Genomic DNA, 24,164 nt, shown 5'->3' with positions numbered 1-24,164 from the left:
AATATTCACGACCATGTACTCTTGTATAGGACCATTTGAAGTATATATATTATATTATATTGTGAAGAAGAAATAACAGAAGAAAGATGCACTCAGATGTTTTTGAAAAAATGGAAAATGGGAGTGGCGTTACCCACTTATGGGTCAAAAACCAGTAGTTCCTGATATACTTGACCCATTTCAATGAAATTCGGTATATGTTTCTTTGATATCCTAATATTACCCTTTCCAACTTGAAATCCAACGCAGAATCACTCTTGTCAACAGGTGCTACTATGGACTAAGTAGGCAATTGAAAAGTAAAGTCCTCTCTCGACGAACAAAAACCAAACTCTACAAGTCTCTCATCATTCCCGTCCTACTTTATGGTGCAGAAGCGTGGACGGTGGTGTCAACATCCGATGAGACGGCACTAGGAGTTTTCGAGAGAAAGATTTTGCGGAAGATTTATAGTCCCTTAAACATTGGCAACGGCGAATACCGCAGAAGATGGAATAATAAGCTGTATGTGTTGTTCGACGACATAGACATAGTCCAGCGAATAAAACGACAGAGGCTACGCTGGCTGGGTCATGTTGTTCGAATGGACGAAAGTGTCCCAGCTCTGAAAGTTTTCGAAGCAGTACCCGCTGGTGAAAGCCGAGGAAGAGGGAGACCTCCACTCCGATGGAAGGACCAGGTGGAAAAGGACCTGTCTTCACTTGGTGTTACCAATTGGCGGCAAACTGTCAAAAGGAGAGATGCGTGGCGCGCTGTTGTGGACTCGGCTATAACCGCGTAAGCGGTTGCTACGACAGTCAAGAAGAATATTACGAAATCGATTCAGACCTACGCCTACGTCCCATAACTCCATTTTTGGAATTGGCCTATAATTTTTCAAGGCCCCAGATATCGAACATGAAGAACTCAGTTCCTAAGGGTAATTTTTTACCGAAAATATCGGTAAATCTCTCAGATATTTTAATGCAATAATTTTCTTCTAATAGCATGTTTTTTAACCAAAAATGTTTAAAATAGGGTCATAAATTCCCGTAGGTCCAATATACCTAATCATAGGTATTTCAAAGATTCTGTGGGCTTAATACCTTATAAATTGGTTAATATATGAGATATATTAAGTGAGCATATAGCCTTTGAAATAGTATACCTTGGTGGTGAAAATGAGTGAAATCGACCCTCAGCCCTCATATACCTTCATATAAGTTTTCGTTATTCTATTGGACTTTAGCCGAATATATGGATCACATTTTGTGTTACCTTCATAAAATTTCATCAATACATTGCTAGAGTATAAAATGTTCGGTTGCACCCGAATTTACCGTTTTCTTACTTTTTAAATTTAATTTAATTTGACGCTAGGTGGCGCTGTGGTGCAAAATTTGTTGTTTTCAAGGATTTTAAAACAGAAAAATGTATTTTATTGCTGACCAATCACTTTCAACGTTTGTTTTATTGTAAAGTCGGCGCTTGACAGTGCCATCTACCGTACATTTTTGTTAATAATAAAAATAAAAATTAAATCCTCGTCCATATAGACAGTATTATTCAGAATAATTGTTTTTTTTTTTTGTTAAACCATTTTGATAAACCATTAACTAATTGATGACTAAGTCAGTTCTAGAATTTAGAAATATATTTGGGATTCTATTATAGATGGTGTGAGCTTTAATCTCTTCTAGATTCTATCAAATACCTTTGCTTTAGAGCACCGTGTTAATGTTAGACTAAAATAGTGTTTTTGCATGACAAAAATATTAATTTTAGTTGCATACATTTTGACATCCCCAAATATACTCCTCAATTATTTACGGAAAATTTATTGAGTAAATTTCAAATCAAAAATTAATATACAAATGTATATATGTCAGTATGCACTTTGTGTAAATATTTATGTTTGTTAAGTGAAGGCTAAAACATGGAAGGCTGATGTTGACTTAAACCAATTTCTTATACGTATGTACTACATTCATATATTATTTTTATTACTGAGCGCACAGTGGTTTATTTTCGGGGGTAATTCAAGCGTAGAATATGCGTAAAAAAGCAGAAAAGCCGCATGCGGATATAAAAGAATTTTTATAGCCAAACTTTTTGGTGTTAAGAGTTAATTTTTATTTCGGCACAATGTCTCATCACACAAACGCCTACGCAGTCGGAAGGATTGTATGAAGTTGCTAAGCAAAGGCACAAGAAATGAATATATGTACTTATGTATATGATATTAGGGTTGTGTGGTGCTTTTCATAGTAACGCCTTCGTGCCTTTGTTGTCTAATGATAACAATCCATCCATTAAATGAATTAAAAGACGGGTAGTGTAGATCGAGGAAACGAGATTCAACAATGAATCAAACGATATACGGCTTATTTGTGAGACCGAGGGATCACTTAAGGTTGGGTTTGGAGTTTTTAGTAACTTGATATCTCTACTCAAAAGCTATCCATCGTCTTAAGGGGTTACATGGGTTTCGTGGATTCAAAAAATCGATTTTTTTGTTTTTTGGCTTATTAATTTCTACAACATCTCAAGAATACTGTCCTAGATTGTCAAACCAAATAATAGTTTCGGAGATACAGCCTTTGGAAGGTGTGCGCTCTAAGTCAGATATTATTGTTACTCAAAACATTAAACGCGTTTTTCCCGGAACCTTGTTTTCAAAGTCAGTTGTAAAATTTTCTCGAAAACTACTCGACCGATCTTGATGAAAATTTGAACAGGTGTTCGAGATACAATTTACTCGTGCTTGAACGAAGGATTTTATTATTATTTTTTTCAATTACAACTATTAAAAAAAAAACAACAAAATTTCAAGCAAATTTGACCGAAATTTTTATTTTTTTGGAAAAGTGTCTGCCGAAATTCCAAATTTCCATTTTGGATGATCCTGTCAGGAGTTATGCTGACACGCGGAGGTACCTTTTTTGCGAGGGGTCACCGGAAATGACGTCGCAATGGAAGAGTTTCACTTTTTTTTGAAAATTTCAGAAATTATTCTTTAAATATTTATCTATAAGACAGAAAAAAGTTTGAATTAAATAAATAATTTTTTACATGAAAAAAAATATTGAAAATATGCCATTTTTTACGCGACAAAACCCATGTAACCCCTTAAATGGGTCGAACGCATATTTAAATTACTTTCTGATTTCATATAAAATCCATATAGCAGTTTAAAAGTCTTTTCACACTGGAGCTAATTGATCAATTAACCGGCCTCTTCTCGATTAAAACGCTGATTAAGATCGATTTACCATACAAAAAAAAATTCTACACATGAAACTTACCAACTTCTTATGAAAAGCAAAAACAAAAATTTATAACAGCTGATGGGGTTATCGAGTGGTTTTCTCAATCAAAATTTTAATTGATCAATTAATTTGGCTGTGTGAAAAGGCTATAACAGTATATTTCAATAACCCGATAAAATTAATAAAATTTGTTCATGCTGTGATTCCAAATTTTTGCGTTTGAAGACTAAAGATGGCAAGTTGGTTGCCACTGTTAACGCACAACCACTTAAAGAGTTTAAGAAACCGTAATGTTTGTAAACAAAAGTCTAAATGTGACTCGGTAAATATGTGTTTCTTCTGCAGCGCGCACAAAAATTTTTGCTTACATACTTGAGGTGGCGTTAAAAGCTTTCAACGTCAAGGATAAGTAAAAATAAACGGAAGTTATATTATATAATAATGGAAACGGTATATTTTCGCCGCTTTTTCTAACGAATTTCAGATGTTTGTGTTATTGATTTTTTAAAATAAATGTTTTTATATTTTTTTTAAATTATTTTTTAATTCTATCATTTTCTCTTTTCTTTTCTTGAGCTATTTTCATTTAGAGTTTTTTTTAATCTCTTCTCCCTGCTCACCTCACTCCTCTCCCTGATTTTTCACTCACTTTTTCCCCACTTTCCAAACTACTTTCGTATTCTGATTTCATAATTTGGCTACTAACGAAAAACCAAAAAGTTTTTCGGGTGTGAAAAGAATTCCAATTTACTTGTAGCCTGGCATTACTGCGGACCCTTTGTATTAGTAGAGCATTCAAACAGCACGAATATGCATAATTTGAATTTCCATTTATGAAATTCGGCAAAATAACTTCCACTGTATAATAGTAAATATTTTGTAGTCAGCCAAAAAACTTTTCCCTTTGTAATACGCACAAACCACAAAGGGAAGTTGAAAATTTTACAAAATTCTACAAAAGCAATAAGCAACGTAGAGGTCTATAGCTATTTGAGAGCGAAATAAATTGGCTTCTATGAATACAATATACAAATGAAATTTAATGATACTTAAAATGTAGATATGTAAAGCAGTTCATTTGAATTTGTATAGTGAGTGCTTTTGGCAAGTGGATAAAGATGCTTTAGTTGAAAAGGGGGTTATACGAAACAACGGTTTGTTTTACAGCAACCACAAACCGGATGTAAGAGTTTAATTTTTATTCAATTGTAAGCTTTTCGGCATTTATGTACATAAGTATTTTTAGCTTTGATTGAGAGTATAAGTGGGTGCATTGAAAATTTTAACGAATGATTTTATACCAATTGCAATAAAAGGCATTATAGATAATAGAATTAAAGAAAACTGGGCTGGTCCGTTGAAATTTCACGAGTAAGGAGAACTCGTCAAAAAGAACTTCGATCATAAGCCGTAAAAGTACGTCGCTGGCGTACGTCGATGATATTGATATCATCGGAAGCAACAACCGCTCCGCTTGTTCTGCTTTTTCCGCATGGATAAGGAGGCGAAGCGAATGGGTCTGGAGGTGAATGAGGGCAAGACGAAATATCTCCTGTCATCAAGCAAACAGTCGGCGCATTCGCGTCTTGGCTCCCACGTCACTGTTGACAGTCATAACTTCGAGGTCGTAGATAATTTCGTATACCTGGGAACCAGCATCAACAACTCGAACAATGTCAGCCTCGAAATCCAGCGCAGAATCACTCTTGTCAACAGGTGCTACTTTAGACTGAGTAGACAATTGAAAAGTAAAGACGAACCAAAATCAAACTCTACAAGTCGCTTATCATTCCCGTCCTGCTTTATGGTGCAGAAGCTTGGACGATGTCAACAACATCAGATGAGACGACACTAGGAGTTTTTGAGAGAAAGGTTTGCGGAAGATTTATGGTCCCAGACGATGGAACGATGAGCTGTACGAGTTATACGACGACATTGACATAGTGCAGCGAATAAAAAGACAGCGGCTACGCTGGCTAGGTCATGTTGTTCGAATGGACGAAAGTGCTCCAGCTCTGAAAGTATTCGATGCAGTAACCGCCGGAGGAAGCCGAGGAAGTGGAAGGCCTCCACTCCGTTGGAGGGACCAGTGATAGTGGGATCTCCAACTGGCGCCGAACTGCGAGGGAAAGAGAGGAGTGGCGCGCTATCATCGATTCGTCTATAACAGGCTAAACGCTATAAAATCGTAGTACGACCAGTCTTGTTCTATGGAGCTGAAACATGGACAATAAACGAAAAAGACAAAACAAAATTGATGACCTTTGAAAAAAAATTCTCCGGAAACTATTCGGCGCATTTAGAATTGGACCTGGTGAATGGAGGATAAGGCGAAAACGTGGTGCGATTTATCAAAACGAAACGAATAAGATGGCTTGGACATATTACAAAAATGGATGAGCCCAAAAGAAGGTATTGAGCACGAAAGCATTCCTCAAGAGCAAGACGAAGGCCAAGGTGAAGATGGAGAAACGAAGATCTGACGAAACTTGGACAGGAAAACTGGAGAGAGACCACAAAAGGCAGAGTAACTTGAAGACGTATTGCAGGACAAATAATGAGGATGATAATTAGACTATTTTTGATTTCCTGTGAGTAACAAAGATACATAAATCCTGGGGTCCACATAAATGTTGTGTAACGGGTGTGAGACTGCTAAACAAGAACCCGGAGATACAATTGTATGTATGCCATTTGCTATAGCAATAATTCGGACCGAACCAAAGGATCATGTAAGTGATTGTTATTTTTGTTTGATTCAAATAAAAGTCATTACAACCATGATTGGACACTATCCAGTATCCAAACTTGTCTTTGGCCAACAGACCTATCCTACATAGTGCCGATCTGTCTGTGCCAAAACCTTCAAGTCGATGAGAAAATCGGGATTCAGAACTGAGCGAAGCAAAAATTAAAGAGATATTGGTCTACAACTTTGCTTCAGCCGTTTTTTTTTCTGTAAATTTAAGGCTTTTTTTTATAAAAACGGTTAAAAAATGTTATTCAAAATATTGACCGTCGCTAGAAACTACTTTTGACCATTCTTTCTGACAGCATGCGTATTCCGTGCAAATGTCGAGAATTCGGCTCAAAAAGTGACATTTTCAGTTGAGAATAAGTTTGGGATGCAAAGAGATCTCTAAAAATATTTTGTTGGGCTAATGTTGACACAAATGCCCAAGATCGATATAAAACGATTTAATCGATTTTATCGATCAGTGCATGACCCTAGAGACATCTATTGGAAAACGGCGGAAGCAAAGTTGTATTTTTTTAGATCCAGTATCCAGAAAATTTATCAGGAAAAACTCGACTGGAAATATTTTCTGAACAAGATGAAAATTACTAAGCTTAAACATTCCAAAACATATATGGGTGTATATATTAGTGTAAGTATATACGAGGGGTGTTCAAGAACGACGGGAATTTTCGAAAACAAGTTTGGACCCATTTTGAAACAATTCTACTTTTGGACAAATGAAAATTTTAAAATTCTCGTCTCATATGCATATTATTGATATCAACGAAACAAAAGAATCAGCGAATATGAGAGAGTGTAAAAATCAACTAACGGCATTTTTGTTGAATGAGAGTATTGCACAACTTGTTGTCTTTGTTTTTGTTGTATTCAGAGTTGTTAGAAAAAGCACAGGATGTTGAAAGGAGAACGTGAGAGCAACGTCGTGTAAGCGAGAGAGTGCGCAAAAAACAAGTGCAAAATCTAAAAGTTTTGCGAAAAATTTATTTATTTTCCATGGCTTGCGTGTGTTGTTGTTTTCGGTGCGAACTGACAAAGCTTAGCTAAAGGCGAGATTTTAACACGTTTTGCACGCATAACAACACTTTGCTTGTACTACTACTACACTACACTACACTGACACTGGCCTCAAGAAATGTGGCACAACTCAATGTTGCATGCAACGCTTTAAGAGAATGCGCGTTGAAGGTATGTATGAAATTATATTGGTATGAGATTATATATGTATGTGTTTGTGACAATGTTTATGGGAGAAAAACGTGCATTTTGCCTTCCTTTTGTATTAGTGTGGGTTAATGTATTCACTTTTTAAGGATTTTCTTTAAGCGATTTTCTATTAAATGCTTACAGTTATGCATGTAGCACGTATGTAAATACCTAAGCATATTGCAAGCAATTTATTTAGCTTGCTTCATAACTGCAATAAACTAAGTTGATTTTGTTGTTGTTGTGTTTTTATTTCATTATTTTTATGTTTCGCTTTTGCTTTGCCTACTCTCCTGCTTCTACCAGCTACGCTTGTTTTGGCACTTATTACCGTTATATTTCATATAGTTCACAGCTACATACATACACACAGTTATGCTTACATTTACATTCACATTTAATTTTGTTGTTGTTTTCATGTTTTTTTGCTGTTGCTGTTACTATTTATTTGCTTTATTATGCGCTCTAAACTCTCGCAAACACTTCATTATGCTGGCAAAAATGCTGTTGGCTGTGTTTAGTACTTACATACAGACATACGTACATATTTATGTATGTATATATTTGTTTGTTTGTATTTGTAAATAGCTATGCTAGACGCCTGTAAGTATGCTTTGAGTTTATACTAAGCGTAAGGGAATTTATGGCAATTTTTGCTGCATACTTTTAGGGTGTGGCAGGATTTAGAACAGCATTTACAGTGCTAGACATTATCTTTTATTATTGTTGTTCCATTCACAGTTTTGAAAATTATAATTAACTTTCAGATAAATATTTCTTCGACTAGTTGTTGTAATAGAGACAAAAAGCATGCCGAAATTTTTTTTGAGAAATTCTAAAGTTCTTGAAACAGAATAGTTTCCTAGTCTAGTTCACCGAGCCAAATCTATTGTGAAAGAAGGCTTCTTGTGTTTTAAAAACATTAAAAATATCTTGGTAAAGTGTGTGGAGCAATCTCTATGGTTGGTTGGTTGAAAAGGGAGGCAAAGTGAGCCTGCCTGTGAGCGGCCGCACTTAGACCATCCCCAGAGGTACTGTGATAAGCGTCAACTAAGCAACTCGATCGATTTGACAAAACTTTTAAGTTTTTCCATCCCAATTGCTGCACAATTTCTCTTAGGTTGGAATATTGGGAGACATGGAAGGTATCCCATATAAACCGACTGAAAGCTGGGCATTCGCAAAGATAATGCTCTAGCTTCTCGTCATCGTCCGCGCACGCCATGCATTCTGCCGATTCCACTATAAGTGTCACGTGATGACACCTGTGATACAGCTTAGTTCTCCTTTGATCAGAATAAGAAGTTTTTTGGTTTGTCCATTGTCAACATTATCCCATAGTAGTTTTGTGATACGACCCGTCTTGCAAATATTCCAAGACCTGAGATGTTCCCCTAGCATCCATTGCTTTTGGCAGCGGTTGAATGAACAGAAAGGTCTGCGTTCCCAGCTGCGCCTAAGCGAGCCAACTCATCCGCCTTTTCATTTCCTTCCATACTGGTTATGTTCGCAATGTAATAAATGTCGGATGATTTAGCTTCTTCTCCTATTTGTGGAGGAATACAGGTTTTACATGGTTTAAGACACCTTCGTAGGATAAAGGGATTGAATTTCTCTAGGAAATGTCGTATGAGAGAAATTACTTATTCCCCGAAATAACACAAACATTTGAGATACTAGCTCTTTACCTTTCTTTAAGTCTGGACACATTTATCATGGGTCACAAGCTTCCAAATCCAAATCTATAAATTCTTTACAAGTGAAATTTTCTAAGATACTGAAACACAGTGAGTTAGCCGAATCCGACGGTATCCTAAAGTGCTCCAGTAATTGTATAATATTAAGCAACTTATTTCAGGTTGAATTTAGATTGATTTTTGTTGCCTAGAAAACATAGTTTCTCAAAAAATACACACTCTGATTATACTTCACATTTCTGCATGGGTGTTAGAACACTAATTTTTTCTTGTTTTTCAAAAGTCGTGTCAGAAGACTGAGAATTGTTTCCAAGGTATTATAAACCCATTCTAATAGCGTTTTTATACAGGGGCTAATTGATCAATTAAACGGTCTCTGCTCGATTAAAACGCTCATTAAGATCGATTTACCATACAAAATAAAAGAAACACAAAATGTATAACAGCTGATGGGGTTATCGAGTAGCCGGTAGTATAAAAGGCAAAAAAGGGTTTCTCAATAAACATTTTAATTTGTCAATTAATTTGGCTGTCTAAAAAAGCTATGAGCTGACAAACCGACTTCTTCGGAAAGGATAGATATTTACGATGTTGAACTTTAAAAACGATCAACCAACAAATTGAGTTGTAATACAGTTACATCTACATAAATATTCTAAACGAGTTACAAATGGAACTATTATTAAGAATTATTTTAGAAATGGTTAACATGGTGTTTATGAGTAGAGTTTAACGCAACAATTTTCCATTAAACTCGAGTTAGTGGGAATATAGTTCCGTATTTTTGTGTTAAGTTTAGGTTGAAATTTAATCTTAGTTAACAATAAACTCGTGTTTATGACGCAAATTATAAAAGGTATGACTTCTTTAAAAATGTTAACATGAGTTATTGAAATTTTTCATGTTAAACTCCGTGTTTATGAATGTTACTGGAGTTTATGTCAATGAAAATAATAAAAGTGGTCCGTATTTTTATGTGGAGTTTAGGGTAAAATTTAAACTTACTTATCAATCAACTTCAGTTTATGGCACAAATAAATAAACATTAGGTATATCTTTGTGGGTTTCTTTTGTTGTCGAAATTTACATACAATGTTATGCTCAACACAAGTTATTGGATATTTTAATGTTAAACTCCGAGTTTATGAGTGGAGTTTAACGCTACACACCAAATTTTCTAATACAGTCGAGTTTATATTAATTTAACAAATCTTTTTGGATGCTTTGATTGAATTTACAATTCCAGTCGATAACTCAAAAAAAGTGGTGTTTAATGAAAGTTAAGGAATTTTTTTGAGTAAACTCTTTTAAGTAATTTATGAGGCAATTAAAAAAATATTCATAATTATTATTTTTTTGATTGACTAATTATTTTAAGTACATATTTAATAACTATAAAATTGACCAATTGTTTTAAATTACATATATAGTTAATTTTTTTGGTTTCATTTAGTCAAATTCCCCAATACTCATGGGTCAATGACCTGCTCTCGAGCAATGAGACAAGTACCAAAAAATAAATAAACGTTAATTCACATAAGTGCCACTCACACTAAGAGCAACCTACGTATGTGGGACTACGTCCCTAAAAAAAAATATGTAGTTTCTGCGAATTAAATTTAAACTCACATACTTTCAGGCGCTTAACCCAGCACTTGAGTGTGTTCACGAAGCGGACATGAAGTAAATGCGGATTCGCAGACTCGAGAATTATATTTTCATGAAGTGCAAATACACCATAGATATTTATATATACATTTCGTTAAAAAACACATAAAATACATAATAAATACATATTTACAATTGCATGTATGTATTTATAAAGAACTGGTACATATAAGCCCCGCAGCGTAAAGTTTAGCGCAAAATCTCTAGACAAAGTGGACGAACTTTTGCAGGATATGAATCAGTGCGCAAATAATTGGCAGACACTGAAGCATGGCAATGAAATTCGAAACCGACGCAGTGCTCGTCAAAGCTGTCGTTGAATTGAAATCGCAGAAAAATACTGTGTACAAGCAGAAAGAGAGTGGAAAAAACGGAGGAGGAAAGGAGAGAAATACAACCGACAATTTCACATAAATTTTCCAAAGCAAACGAACAAACACACAAACAAATACAAGAAGCGAGAACAGCGCAATGAAAAAGCCTACGTTTGTGTTTGTAGTAGCAGTCTTTGCATACTTTTATGCGCGCACATTTGGAAAAAGTGTTGGCACAGCAGCTGTGTGATAGTCGCAAAAAACTTTTTTTTTGTTTCTTTGCTTTTTTCCGATTTTTTTACGCTGCGTACGTGTTTTACTGTTTATACGTGAACAACGTCATCTTCATTTCACTTTAAGTTTCATCACAACGCTGCTGCTGCAGCCAATAAATTTAAGTTCAGCAAATCTATCTTCGTCAGTCGGCAGCTAGTGCAACGTTGCGAATTTCAATTTAGCTTCGCCGTATCGTCAATAAATTTTTTAGAAACTTTTGTTAATTGTTTTTAAAGAAAATTGATAGTAAAGTGCTCCTAAATGTAGGCAAGGTATTATAGTACTTATTATTTGTTATATAGAAAACAGTAACGAAGCATTACCTTTATTTTTTCAAGATCATCTCTTCCAATCGTTGGCCGCGGCTACGACTCAGATGGTCCATTGGCTGAGTCCAATTTTCGATGACTTGTCCCATCATTTCGACTGGTAACTGGCGAATGACAAGCGTGATATTTTGCTACAAGGTATGAATCGAAGCGGGTTTGTCCGTATAGACTATCCCCACAGGAAAAAGTCTAACAGTGTGTTATCACAAGATCTTGATGGACAATCGACCGCCCAAAATGTGAAATTATCTGCTCAGCAAAGTGTTCTTTCATTGATTGATGTGATTTGTGGGAAGTGGCGCCGTCTTGTTGAAACCATTTATCGTCGAGATCACAAACTTCAATTGCAGGCATCAAATAGTCGGTTATCATGGAGTGATAACGGTCGCCATTGACGGTTAAGTTCTCATCAACATCATTTTTGAAGAAATATGGACAGATGATTCCATCGGCCCACAAACCACACCAAACCGTTGTTTCTTCGGGTGATATGGCAGCACTCTTCAGGTTGCTCTTCGTCGTTTTTGCGAATAATATGCTCAGCAGGCCGACCCCAAAATTCGTATGTTTTTATATCAGAAGATTTTTCATGGCTGATACAATCGGTATTTCAGTGCCTGTGAAGGGACGACCACCAGTTGATGTCCGTCGAACATAGGGTACGATATAGGGTATTCGTAGGGTGGACGTACTAACCACTAAACATTCGTGATGAATTAAGTATAATTTTTAAAATTTAGACGTGACCCGGTGGGGTTTTTAATGAAATAACTATAACTTATTAAGAAATTGAGAAAAAATTATACTAGTAATTCTTCTCACCTCCCACATAACGGTATTTTTTCAAAAATATCGGAAATGCAAATGTCACAAAGTGGAACAAATGATGCTGGAAAGATATACTCGTAATTGAAATGATATTATAGAAATAACTCCGGCTTTTTAAAGCAGACACTGGAAGTTATATCAATTTAAGTTAAACTCTTCCTTTGGGTCCTATATAGAAATATCTGTCCTACTGACCACCTCATAGATAGCTTAAATATCGATCACTTAGAATATTCGGTACCTAAAATGAATGATATGGCGATTTTCGTATATTAGAAGCTCACACCTACTGTAACGCCAGTCTCCATATACGCCAAACAGGACTCCGCGTGATTTTTTCCTATTTCTGAAAATAAAACACTTAAGTGCCGTCATTTTACAAGCATACGAAAATCGCTGAAAGAGACAGAGGCTATCCCGAAAATCGAATTTGAAAAGTATTTAGACGACGATTTCATTTTTTAATTTAATGTTTGTTCAGAAATTTTTTGTGCAATCAAATTTAGTAAAAAACATACTGAAAAGTGACGTTTTTCGAAATTGTAAACATATATTAAGTATTTAATTCAAATTCAAACTTAAGTACATCCCTAATGTGCACATAGAAATCATTGCATTAAAATGCATATGCATTTAACTGTACTGGCACATCTGTTATATATATTTCTATATATATATCTGTAGTGAAGTATATATACACACAGTTATTGTACACTTCTCTGTCTCGGTGAGTTCAATTTTCAGCAATGCGGTTAGCTTTTTGGTCGGCTTTGTTGGTCTTTTTTTTGTGTTTTATAAATTTTTCGGAATTTCGTTTCTGCTTTACCACCACTTTGGCCACAACGCTGATGGTGCTGTGTTCACATTTCATCTGGCAACGTTGGCTTCTATTTTACTTTTATTTTATTTCCCTTTTTTTGTGTTTAATTTTTTATTGCCAACACATTTTTTTCATTTCCACTTACATTTGCGCATTTTTTATAGTTTATTCGCTGGCTTTTATGGCTGCCGCATTTTATGCTCATTTTGCTGCTGCTGCTGCTGCCATTTCTGCTGCAAGCGCTGGAACTGCAGTTGATGTGTGTTCATGATTTATTATAAAATATAATTAGTTGCGTGGAAGTGTGTTGTCTTTTTTCGGGAAGTAGTTCATGGTATATTTGTAGATATGTATTTATGTTCTTGGTAAAGAAGACAAGATAACTACTTCGGAACGTTTAAATAAATTCCAATTAATTAGTCTCTGTAGGCACGTGATTGTCTTGATATCTGGATTAATCTTAGACCTCGTCGGCTTGCTATCAGACTCAGAGAATTTAGGTTCTTTGACAGCTCTAGATTAGCATAAGAACTTCCACTTCATTTTTTCGGATTACCTCAAGGCTTAGATCTCTTTTCCAGATGGTCCAAAGTAAGGGAAGTGTTATTTATCCAGGAAGAATCAACACGATTATAATTATAAGTTGCATTGTGAACAAATATTCAAAATTTGAATTGCGAGAAGTTGTTTTCATAATTTGACACCAACTGTCATTAAATTTTACATAGTGAAAATGACATATGACAAAGAAGGCCTTAGAGAGTCGATACGGCACCATTCGCAGCAACTCGGACTGACGTATATGTAGAACGACTTGGCGCATTTTACGTCGGGATCTTAAATTGAAAGCGTACAAAACACAGCTTGTGCAAGAACTGTAGCCGCTCTACCCTCCGGCGCGACATCGCTTCGCTCTATGGGCTCTTGAAAAGTTCCAAGAAGATCCGACTTTTTCGAGCCGAATTCCGTTCAGCGATGAGTAGCATTTTTGGCTCAATGGTTATGAAAACAAGCCAAATTGCCACATTTAGAACGAACAGCATCTTCAAGAGATTCAAGAGCAGCCATTTCATCCAGATAAACGACGATGTTGTGTAGTTTGTGGGCCGCTGGAATCATCGGTCCATATTTCATCAAAAAAGATGCTGGTGAGAACTTAACCGCGCTGTGATAACCGACTATTTAATGCCTGAAATTGAAGCTCGTGATCTCGGCGACATTTGGATTCCACAAGACGGCGTCACTTCTCACGCATCCCAATAATCAATGGATTTATTGAGAGAACACTTTGTTGAGCAGTTAATTTCACATTTTGGGCGGTCCAAGATCGTTAGACTTTTTCTTGTGGAGATATGTAAAGTCTGAAGTCTATGCGGACAATCCCGCTTCGATTCTGGCCTGGGAGCAAAACATCAAGCGTGTCATTCGCCAGTACTCAGTCGAAATGCTCGAACCAATCATCGAAAATTTGACTCAACGGATGGACCATCTGAGACGTAGCCGCGGCCAACATTAGAATTAAATAATATTTAAAAAACAAATGCCAAAGAATGTTCTTACAAATGATAATCAATTTGAATTTTCTGCGTTTTTTTCTTTAAAAAAGTAAGGTACCTCTAAATGGATCACCTTTTTATAACCTAACTGCGCCAAATAGCTCAAACCCGTAAGGAAAAGTGGGTTCTTTCTAGAACAAATGTCTTATATTCTAAAATGAACATAATATTATGGTAAAGTAAGTGCTGATAAATCTTGGAAGACTTCTGTCAAAATAATGGTTGTCAAATCTAAGGTTTTCTTCCTATGTTAGAGTCATTGAATGCCCTTGTTTTAAGCAAAGTTTATAAATACAGGATGAGAAAACTACTGACAATTACTACTACGCCTAATTGTAAGTCTCTAGGGTCAAGCACTGGTCGATAAAATCGATTAAATCGCTTTATATCGATATTGGACATTTGTGTCAACATTAACCCAACAAAACATTTGTAAAGATCTGTTTGCATCCCAAACTTATTCTCAACTTAAAATATCACTTTTTGAGCCGAATTCTCGACATTTGCGGGAAATTTTGCTTTTCTCTTTTAATTCCAATAAAAGTGCGGCTGAGGCTCATTGACATTTGTAACCGTTTTTATACAAAAAAACTTAAATTTACAAAAAAAAAAGAAAGGCGAAAGCAAAGACCTAATATTTATATTTATCTGAGGCGACGAATGAGAGTACAAGCCCAAAAATCTGTAATTTTTTGTGTGATTTTTTTTTTTAAAGTGATTATGTATTGTTTTTGCTGCCTTTAAGATGAGGATTGGGACCTCATTCTCATCAATCATTGATTTTAAACAAAAAAATATAAAATAAAGTTTTTAAGAGATATTAATGGAAATGATAAATATATAAATAAAAAATATAAAATTAAATAAAAAATAAACCTTAGAATAAAATCAGTATTTTTTTACTTTTTGATATTTTTGCCCCCAAATAAAGTATTCTATGATATATTATTATAAAATAAATTTTTTCAATAATTTTAAATTCCCGTTACATAGTGTAGATTTCAAAAACTTGACACATAGTTAATAATTTTTTTCAAATTTGGAGTTACACCTAATATATTGGCCACCGCTTCTTTACCATATATTAAAAAAAAGAGTCCACCAAACTCACTAATTACAAAAAGAATACGAAAAAACCCAACTTTCTAACCACAAACATTTTTGATCGAAATTTATCGGCTTTCCACGAAATACGAAATTTTTTCATGTTAAAAATTAGATTGCATACTTTTGGGCGTTAACCCGCAAAAACCACATAAAATGTCTGCTGACTTGTGCATGCCAAGCAGCAGCAAACAAGAAACACATGTGGCAGTCAACAAAAAAAAAGTTTGCAGCTTAAGCGCCTAAAAGCATGCTACACTTGAGTGCTTTAAATACGTATTAAATTGGTTAGTATAAATAGCAAGGCATAGAAATTGTTCAAATCGGGTTTAGAATTGAGAAATGAGAATTGAGAATATATAATTGAGAACATATACATATATAGGTGTGTATATATAATTTTTATTTTTTTTTTAATTTTTTTTTTATTTTTTTTTTTGTGTTTGAAACCATATTTTTATCTACAAATGCACAGAGGCTAACCTTATTATCAATGAGTTTAGCAGTCACTTTTTACTTGTTGTTGTTGGTGCAGTAGCTCGTTCCACTGAAAAACTTCGCTTTTTTGTTTTTGTATTTTTAAATAAGTATGCTTGTGTGTGTCTGTGCTTTTTGCAGCAGTATTTTCTACACGCCACATTTATTTACTACGGCAGTCGAGTAATGTTGCGACCACACTGCTGCTGTTGCCGCTGCATGCCACCACTGCGCGGCACTCATTTAAAGCATGCCACAACTGCCACCAATGCAACAGCAACACTTACATATACAGACATATACACGTGCATATGCTTCTTACGCGCTGACTGGCTGGCTTGTTGGCTGCCTGGCACATATTTAACACTTTCTACACGCTGCTCGTTGGTCGTTGCATACACACTAACAAACACACACACATATGTGTGTATAGGAGTAATTAAATTTGTTTATGTGTGTGTGTGTGTGCTCGCGAGCGTAACTGACATTTGGCCAACAAAATATTTACCGTTACATATATGTATTTTAGTTGCACTTGCTACGTTATATACTTTTGTATGTATGTATGTATATACCATTCACACATGAGCGCTTTGCACAAATTCGCGTCTAGTGCGCCGTAATTTGGTGTTCACTTCAAGCACTTTGGAGCAGGAAAAAAAATTCACACATTTTTTGGGCGTAATTTTTCGGGCATATTTCACTTTCTTTCACTTTACACGCCACGCTTTCTATTAGAGAGACACACACACAAACAACCAAGCGCGCGCGCACATACACTTAACGTAGTATTTAACGTAGTATTTGGTTAAACGCCATTGCGTCCTACCGCACACCATTCACCAATACAGGCGCATTTTTATATATACATATGTATATAGATATTTTTCAGATTTGCCAAGCATATGCCACACGGCGTTGCAAACGCTTGGATGCTTTTCACCTATTTTTTTATTTTAATTTTTTTGTTGTTTTTGTAGTATTTCATATATTTTTGTTGTTTTTGTTATGTTTACTACATTTTGTTGTTGTTGTAATATTTTTCCAAATTTTTGTTTTTGTAATATTTTCTATATTTTTCGTTTTTGCACTAATTTCTACATTTTTGTTGTTGTTGTAATAATTTCTAAATTTTGTTGTTGTAATATTTTTTAATGTTGTTGTTTTTGTAATAATTTTTATAATTTTTTTTATTTTTGCAATATTTTCTACATTTTTGTTGTTGTAATATTTACTATATCTTGTTGTTGTTGTAATATTTTTTACATTTTTGTTGTTTTTTTATTAATTCAAATTTTTGTTGTTTTTGTAGTAATTTCAATATTTTTGTTGTTGTTGTTTTTTATATTAAATTTTTCTTATTCCCTTTTGATGTCAACTCCAAAAAGCTGGAAACTTTAAAGCATTTCTTCACTTTGATTACTGATTGAGTTTAATTTTGTGTCGATTTCACCGTCGCGATAAACAAACGCTACGAACGCTCCAACCAAATCAACTGAATCATCCAGCGAAGCTTTTCGCTTACAGCAGCCAGCAAATTTGCGAATTCCATTTTCGGCAGCAGATTTATTCCGTTATGCTTACGAAATTCATTCGCTGCGAAGTGAAGATGTATATGTATATACGTATTACCGTTATGTTCTGTCGCTATTATTGTTTCCTCCGCTTCATTCTTTTCTTCTTCTTCTTCTACATCTGTTTTATCATCTTCTTTGTTTATCACGCTTTTGTGGCTGTTTTTCCGGCGACATTCGTGTCAAGCTTGTCAGTTGGGTGCCGTTAGTTTCCTATACACGCACAAACTAACTAATAGTATATACACACACATACAAATACAAGCATAGCTTGCTCCTAGCACAGCATCCATTCACCTAGTTATTTGTTGTTCTTGTTGTTGTTGTTGTTAGTTATGTTTTCATTTTGCCGTGCCTTCACACAACTGTCAAAAGTCGGTTAACCGATGGGTGTGTTCTAAAAAACGCAAACAGGTCGAGAGCAATCACAAGCAGTACCGTTATGTGTGTGTATATTTCTTTGTTTGTGTGCTCGCACTCGCGCTCATTCGTTCGCTCTTCGTGACTCCTTTCGCGACGCTCATTTGTGGCGCTACTGGTACTCTCTTGTGTGTTGTTATTGTTGTTTGTTCGTAAAAGTTTCGCTCAAAAATGGAAATGTAAAGCATTGTTGTTGTTGCTTTTGAAAGCTTTTAATTTAACTACACTAGCGTCTAATATGGTCTTCTTGCTCAAGATTGAAACAAATACTTTAACGATTCTAGGTAATAGCAGAAGGGTCCATATTTAAGTGAACATTATCTCTAAGCTACCGAGCTTCTTCCTCCATTTGTGATTCCAGAAGATTCATATAGCCTAATGAGCTCAAATCAATATTAAGAGTTTCAATTCTTACAAATTGCAAGACTTTTTTATATGCGGTTCCTCTCGAACTTAGATTTTCTCTACTTCCTTCATACTGATAACATAATTTATCACATTTTGGAAATTACGAAAAATACCGTTATAAGGTATTCCTACCAAAAATAATTTTAAAAAAATAAATAAATAAATAAATTTAAACCTCAGACTGAACTGAAAATGTTTCTCCGACCAACACTTGACAAACTAAGCGATCTTTATTCGAATCATTTAAACGTACTTCGGCAGTAATGTGCTGTTTATGAGTCGACAGCGTCATTGGTTCGTACTTCTTACACGATGATCAAGACCGGCACTTTACTATGAATGGGTATAGCTAACGCTCAAAGATAACCGAATATTTTTGGCCCGAATTGAATGATATGGACTTGGACAATACGTGGTTCCAACAGAACGGCGCCACAAGCGACACAGCGAATGTCAAAATCGATTTATCGAAAACCAAGTTTGATGAAGGTGTTATTCTTAAGAAATGGCTCAATTAATTGGTCTCCTCTGTCGTGCGATTTGACGCCAGTGGGGCTATGTCAAGCCTATGGTCTATGCCAACAAGCAAGCGACGATTGATGAACATCATACGAATATCGAACGTGTAATTGCAGCAGGAGCGGCCGATTAACCGGATTGAAAACCGTCGAAAATTGGATTCAGCATCCGGATTTCTGTAGCGTGCCTTTGGTGACCATGCAAAATAAATCGAGTTCCGTACATAATGCCATCGCATGTACTTTCACAGCAATAAAGACTTCCATTGATATCCCAAATAGTTTTAATTTTGAGTAGCGCTCTTATTAAAAAACCCTTTACTATGAGCGTCATTTAAATATGTTTATAGATTTATAATTTCTGTATACACAGTATGTGGTCATCGAAGTATGAACGGAAGAAATAATTCAAAGTTTTATTTATTTATTTGTTCAACAAATTTCTGCGTTTATTCGCGAAATTCGAGTACGAATGTTTCAAAAAACAATTATTTATGCTTTATGTTAGATTTAGTAACTTGTGCAGACTTAATATGTAAAGGGTGATTTTTTAAGAGCTTGATAACTTTTTTTAAAAAAAAAACGCATAAAATTTCTCATCGGTTCTTTATTTGAAACGTTAGATTGGTTCATGACATTTACTTTTTGAAGATAATTTCATTTAAATGTTGACCGCGGCTGCGTCTTAGGTGGTCCATTCGGAAAGTCCAATTTTGGGCAACTTTTTCGAGCATTTCGGCCGGAATAGCCCGAATTTCTTCGGAAATGTTGTCTTCCAAAGCTGGAATAGTTGCTGGCTTATTTCTGTAGACTTTAGACTTGACGTAGCCCCACAAAAAATAGTCTAAAGGCGTTAAATCGCATGATCTTGGTGGCCAACTTACGGGTCCATTTCTTGAGATGAATTGTTCTCCGAAGTTTTCCCTCAAAATGGCCATAGAATCGCGAGCTGTGTGGCATGTAGCGCCATCTTGTTGAAACCACATGTCAACCAAGTTCAGTTCTTCCATTTTTGGCAACAAAAAGTTTGTTAGCATCGAACGATAGCGATCGCCATTCACCGTAACGTTGCGTCCAACAGCATCTTTGAAAAAATACGGTCCAATGATTCCACCAGCGTACAAACCACACCAAACAGAGCATTTTTCGGGATGCATGGGCAGTTCTTGAACGGCTTCTGGTTGCTCTTCACCCCAAATGCGGCAATTTTGCTTATTTACGTAGCCATTCAACCAGAAATGAGCCTCATCGCTGAACAAAATTTGTCGATAAAAAAGCGGATTTCACATTTCGAACCGAACACTGATTTTGGTAATAAAATTCAATGATTTGCAAGCGTTGCTCGTTAGTAAGTCTATTCATGATGAAATGTCAAAGCATACTGAGCATCTTTCTCTTTGACACCATGTCTGAAATCCCACGTGATCTGTCAAATACTAATGCATGAAAATCCTAACCTCAAAAAAATCACCCGTTAATTAGAGGCTTGGATTCTTAACTGAATCTGTCAAGTTTCTATAAAAAAATATTGTTTTTGCTTAATTTTTATACCCTAAACAGGGTATATTAAGTTTGTCACGAATTTTGTAATACCCAGAAGGAAGCGTCGGAGGCCCTATAAAGTATATATATAAATGATCAGTATGTTGAACGGAGTCGATTTAGCCATGTCCGTCTGTCTGTCTGTCTGTATATATACGAACTAGTCCTTCAGTTTTTAAGATATCGTTTTGAAATTTTGCAGATGTTATTTTCTCTTCAAGAAGCTGCTCATTTGTCGGAACTGCCGATATCGGACCACTATATCATATAGCTGCCATACAAACTGAACGATCGGAATCAAGGGCTTGTATAGAAAACTTCCGCGTTTTACAACATATCTTCACGAAATTTGGTGTGAGTTATTGTACATAGAAATAATTTAATATCCGAAAAAATTGTTCAGATCGGTTAACTATAGCATATAGCTGCTATACAAACCGAACGATCGGAATCAAGGGCTTGTATGGAAAACTTCCGCGTTTTACAACATATCTTCACGAAATTTGGTGTGAGTTATTGTTCATAGAAATTATTTAATCTCCGAAAAAATTGTTCAGATCGGTTAACTATAGCATATAGCTGCCATACAAACCGAACGATCGGAATCAATGGCTTGTATGGAAAATTTTCGCATTTGACGTGGTATCTTCAAGAAATTTGACATGGATTACTGCTTAAGGTAATAATATAATCCCCGAAGAAATTGTTCAGATCGGTTAACTATATAACCTTAATGTTTCTAGCAAACAACCCGGCTAAAAAGAATTAGTAAAGTGTTTTCTTTTTTTTTACTTACTTTTTCTTACGTCTTTAGATTTGCTTAGACACAGAAATGCACCTGTGAAGGGTATATTAGCTTCGGTACAGCCGAAGTTAACGTTTTTTCTTGTTTTGTTTCTTATTTGTTCTCATTCCTTCCTTATATCTATTTCTAGTTGTTGTTGTCGATTAAATTTAGTTTATTGTTTTTTTGTTTTTTTGTATTTAATTTCATTTTACGTTAATTTAATTGACGATTTTTTCAGCTTCCCTCACCCCTCACAAATTTACTCGCTCTGAGCACAACTGTTGTACACTCTCGACTCTCTTTCTCTACGCTCTGTGAGAAACACTTGCAAGTTGCAACTCCTTAACCATGTAAATAGAAAACAAAAACAAATGTCAAAGCTTTCGACACCCAACGCTCACACGCACTCTCACTGTGCCTTCCAACAACTTTTGCTTTGGTAAACGGAGCTTTTTTCTCCCCAATTATCATCACCAAAGGTCAGCGCTTAGTGTTCGCGTTAGCTTTCACACACATACGATAAACGCAATAAACTATTAATTAAAAACAACAACAATTACAGAAGTAACATACATATTTGAATGTATGAGTGTATGTACATATATATGTATGTATGTCAATAACATAAAATACAGGTGTTCAGTGTGAGTGTTTGTATGTATATTTTGTCATAGTTAATTTCCCGCTATGTACTCGCACTGTCGCCAAAATGTCTTCCGCTTTTGTTTTGCTTAACTACTTACTAGTCTTACTGGCTTCAGCAACCGCTGAACCACTGCGTGCCTCTTCCCTCACTTTAACTTGACTTGACTTGACTTGGCTCGCCGCGGCGTGGCGTCACAACAAATCACTGTGATTACGACGAAAGTAGCGCCATCAACGCCGCGTTGATTGAAATTTAAATATTCATGCCCAAAAACTCGTCCGTCTCTCTGTCTGGCTGTCGAAATTGGCTGAAAATCTCATCGGTTCTTTATTTGAAACGTTAGATTGGTTCATGACATTTACTTTTTGAAGATAATTTCATTTAAATGTTGACCGCGGCTGCGTCTTAGGTGGTCCATTCGGAAAGTCCAATTTTGGGCAACTTTTTCGAGCATTTCGGCCGGAATAGCCCGAATTTCTTCGGAAATGTTGTCTTCCAAAGCTGGAATAGTTGCTGGCTTATTTCTGTAGACTTTAGACTTGACGTAGCCCCACAAAAAATAGTCTAAAGGCGTTAAATCGCATGATCTTGGTGGCCAACTTACGGGTCCATTTCTTGAGATGAATTGTTCTCCGAAGTTTTCCCTCAAAATGGCCATAGAATCGCGAGCTGTGTGGCATGTAGCGCCATCTTGTTGAAACCACATGTCAACCAAGTTCAGTTCTTCCATTTTTGGCAACAAAAAGTTTGTTAGCATCGAACGATAGCGATCGCCATTCACCGTAACGTTGCGTCCAACAGCATCTTTGAAAAAATACGGTCCAATGATTCCACCAGCGTACAAACCACACCAAACAGAGCATTTTTCGGGATGCATGGGCAGTTCATGAACGGCTTCTGGTTGCTCTTCACCCCAAATGCGGCAATTTTGCTTATTTACGTAGCCATTCAACCAGAAATGAGCCTCATCGCTGAACAAAATTTGTCGATAAAAAAGCGGATTTCACATTTCGAACCGAACACTGATTTTGGTAATAAAATTCAATGATTTGCAAGCGTTGCTCGTTAGTAAGTCTATTCATGATGAAATGTCAAAGCATACTGAGCATCTTTCTCTTTGACACCATGTCTGAAATCCCACGTGATCTGTCAAATACTAATGCATGAAAATCCTAACCTCAAAAAAATCACCCGTTAATTAGAGGCTTGGATTCTTAACTGAATCTGTCAAGTTTCTATAAAAAAATATTGTTTTTGCTTAATTTTTATACCCTAAACAGGGTATATTAAGTTTGTCACGAATTTTGTAATACCCAGAAGGAAGCGTCGGAGGCCCTATAAAGTATATATATAAATGATCAGTATGTTGAACGGAGTCGATTTAGCCATGTCCGTCTGTCTGTCTGTCTGTATATATACGAACTAGTCCTTCAGTTTTTAAGATATCGTTTTGAAATTTTGCAGATGTTATTTTCTCTTCAAGAAGCTGCTCATTTGTCGGAACTGCCGATATCGGACCACTATATCATATAGCTGCCATACAAACTGAACGATCGGAATCAAGGGCTTGTATAGAAAACTTCCGCGTTTTACAACATATCTTCACGAAATTTGGTGTGAGTTATTGTACATAGAAATAATTTAATATCCGAAAAAATTGTTCAGATCGGTTAACTATAGCATATAGCTGCTATACAAACCGAACGATCGGAATCAAGGGCTTGTATGGAAAACTTCCGCGTTTTACAACATATCTTCACGAAATTTGGTGTGAGTTATTGTTCATAGAAATTATTTAATCTCCGAAAAAATTGTTCAGATCGGTTAACTATAGCATATAGCTGCCATACAAACCGAACGATCGGAATCAATGGCTTGTATGGAAAATTTTCGCATTTGACGTGGTATCTTCAAGAAATTTGACATGGATTACTGCTTAAGGTAATAATATAATCCCCGAAGAAATTGTTCAGATCGGTTAACTATAT

This window comes from Zeugodacus cucurbitae, chromosome 4, assembly GCF_028554725.1.
Source record: "Zeugodacus cucurbitae isolate PBARC_wt_2022May chromosome 4, idZeuCucr1.2, whole genome shotgun sequence".
NCBI classification, from domain to species: domain Eukaryota; kingdom Metazoa; phylum Arthropoda; class Insecta; order Diptera; family Tephritidae; genus Zeugodacus; species Zeugodacus cucurbitae.
This window is presented reverse-complemented; position numbering follows the sequence as displayed.